The sequence below is a fragment of the Caenorhabditis briggsae genome (assembly GCF_000004555.2).
Source record: "Caenorhabditis briggsae complete genome, chrIV, whole genome shotgun sequence".
NCBI lineage: Eukaryota > Metazoa > Nematoda > Chromadorea > Rhabditida > Rhabditidae > Caenorhabditis > Caenorhabditis briggsae.
In genome coordinates, this window is record NC_013487.2 from 16,434,987 (window position 1) to 16,437,711 (window position 2,725).

Below are 2,725 nucleotides of genomic sequence, written 5' to 3' on the forward strand. Positions count from 1 at the left end.
ACAATCACACCGGAATCGAGATATTTAGTCTTCAAGTTAGCGGTTTGGGTAGGCTTTGTTTGGAGATAATATGTATATTTCAAAAAAGCCAACTACAGTAATCCATCTTGTTAGATCTGCAGGTTGTCGTACTGTATTTGGTTGTGTGGATTTTAGCTAAATCAATTTTGAGCACATTCTCCTACATTACTAGGTGGCTGCACCTAGTTGGATATGCAGGTTCCTCCTACTGTAGCTAGCTTTAATAGAAAATTGGGGATTTCTTCCAGTAGCCCTACTGTAGTTGACTTTTTGGAATATATTAAGTTAGATCTGCAGGTCACCCTACTGTAACTTGTTTGGAGAAATGCTCATCCTGAGATACTATACTTTACTATCTTGTGCAGGTTCTCCTACTATCTTCTGTGTAAAAGCTAGGTGTGCTGATTGGCCTACTGTACTTTCTCAGCAAGTAAGATGTGCAAATTATTAAAATCTTGACCTCATTGAACTCGAATTCTTGATCTATTGCCTATGATGTTTTTAAATTCCAATTTTTTTTTGTCATTTCCACTTCAGAAGACCCCCCCCCCCCCTCTTAAACTGTCTCCACACGTGGGTGGTCTTTTTAGTACCATATTCTTCTCTTATTTCCACTCGACTGTCTTCTTCTTCTACCCCAAACAAAATGTCTCAAGTGTGCCGCCTGTCCTTTTTCTGGAGAAGACGTACCGACAGAAGAAGAAGAAGCCACCGATCCGTCAAATTCTCGAGAATCCGCGCTAATCCGCAACTTCTATAATTCTCAGCTGCCCTTTCTTGAGGGGATTACTGTAGAATTGTGGGGTGTTGTCCACAACAACAACAATAATAGAAAGAGCAGATGTGAAATGATTTAGAGCATGGTTAAGGGTGTCGAAAGTTAGCAGAGACATCAATTTTGAAAAAAAAGGATCTTCTTCTGAAGTGGCCAATAGCAATAGATCAGAGGTCAAGATTCCAATAACCTGCACATCTTACTTGCTGAGAAAGTACACATCCAACTAGGTGCAGCCACCTAGTAATGTAGGAGAATGTGCTCAAAATTGATTTAGCTAAAATCCACACAACCAAATACAGTACGACAACCTGCAGATCTAACAAGATGGATTACTGTAGTTGGCTTTTTTGAAATGTACATATTATCTCCAAACGAAGCCTACCCAAACCGCTAACTTGAAGACTAAATATCTCGATTCCGGTGAAAGATATCAAAAAGTAGTCAACTGATAAAATATAGGCAATAAAATAATAAATATTTTATTAGTTTACAAGTTTTTGATATCTTTTATGGGAACCTAGATAGTTGAGCTTAAAGTTGTCCTACTGTACCTATCTTTTTGGAATAGACCTGTTTTCGCCTACCCAAACCTTTGAGCTCAGTTATCTCAATTCTGTTAAAAGATATCAAAAATATGTTAACTGATAAAATGTTACTGATGTTGTGATAAACGATTTATCAGCTGACAAATGTCTGATATCTCTCATAGGAACCGAGATAATTAAGCTCAAAGTTAATGGTCAACTGGAGTGAGATGCATTCTGTTAGAGCGTGCATTTTCAATCCCTCTACGAAAGGGACCCAAACTTTTTGGATTTTTTCCAGAATTTGAGAAAATACTGAACAAGAATAGACCTTTATTTTTGTAGTTGACACTTTTTGGGTTGAAATTCAAAGAAGCGAGATCTGCCACGTGGTAGATGAGCAACGAGGGGTTCCTGTGCCCTCCTCCCCTTGGAATGACCCACCTACTTTTGAGCTAATATATCTCGGTTCTTATATAAGATGTAAACAAGTAATTAACTGATAAAATGTTTATCATTTTATCACCTATACTTTATTAGTTGACCACTTTTTGATAACTTTTATAGGAACCGAGATAATTAAGCTCAAAGTGCAACGTATAGGGTGGGCTTCTAGTTGAGCGTTCACGGAGTCAGCTTTAAGATCAATTATCTCGATTCTTATAAAAGATATCAAAAGTTTGTCAACTGATGAAATATAGCTGATAAAATGAGAAACATTTTATCAGTTGACAAATTTTTGATATCTCTCATAGGAACCGAGATAATTGAACTCAAATGCGGGTTTCTATTATTTAAGAAAATAGGGGTTAATCCAAAAAATCCATCTACAGTATGACAAAACCTGCACATCAAACTTGAGACCTCTAATTGTATCAAATCATTCGCTTATACTTTCTCACATCTGGTTTGAGTTATTATAACTTTTGGACCCACCCGCCTTGATGGTCCCAAAAGTTATAAACAAAAATATTCTAATTTCATTATCCAACTGACTATGAATGAAACCATATGCGCCTTTAAACACAAACTTTTTGGAAATCTAAAATTTTAGAAAAAAAGGATTACGGTAGAAAGAAGGGGGACAAAAACAATGGAAAAAAGGAAAAAAGAGGGGGACCCATTTCTCATCGAATCATCATTAAGGACAAAAAGGAGAAGAGGGGAAAAAAGAGATTAGACTATTTTTCGAAAAAGGATTCTTATCAGATTCTTTCGAAACAAAAATTTGTGGGGTTGGTTTGTGGGGTTGGTCTCAAGAAGAATGGGAAAATCAGAAAACAAGCTAGGGCAGTAAAAAAAAGCTACTACGTTCATCGTATTTCTCAAGTTTTTCTACACATTGTAGTCAAAAAATCAAGTTTCTAGCTCAATTTTGAAGCGAGTTACAGCCAAGGGCGCA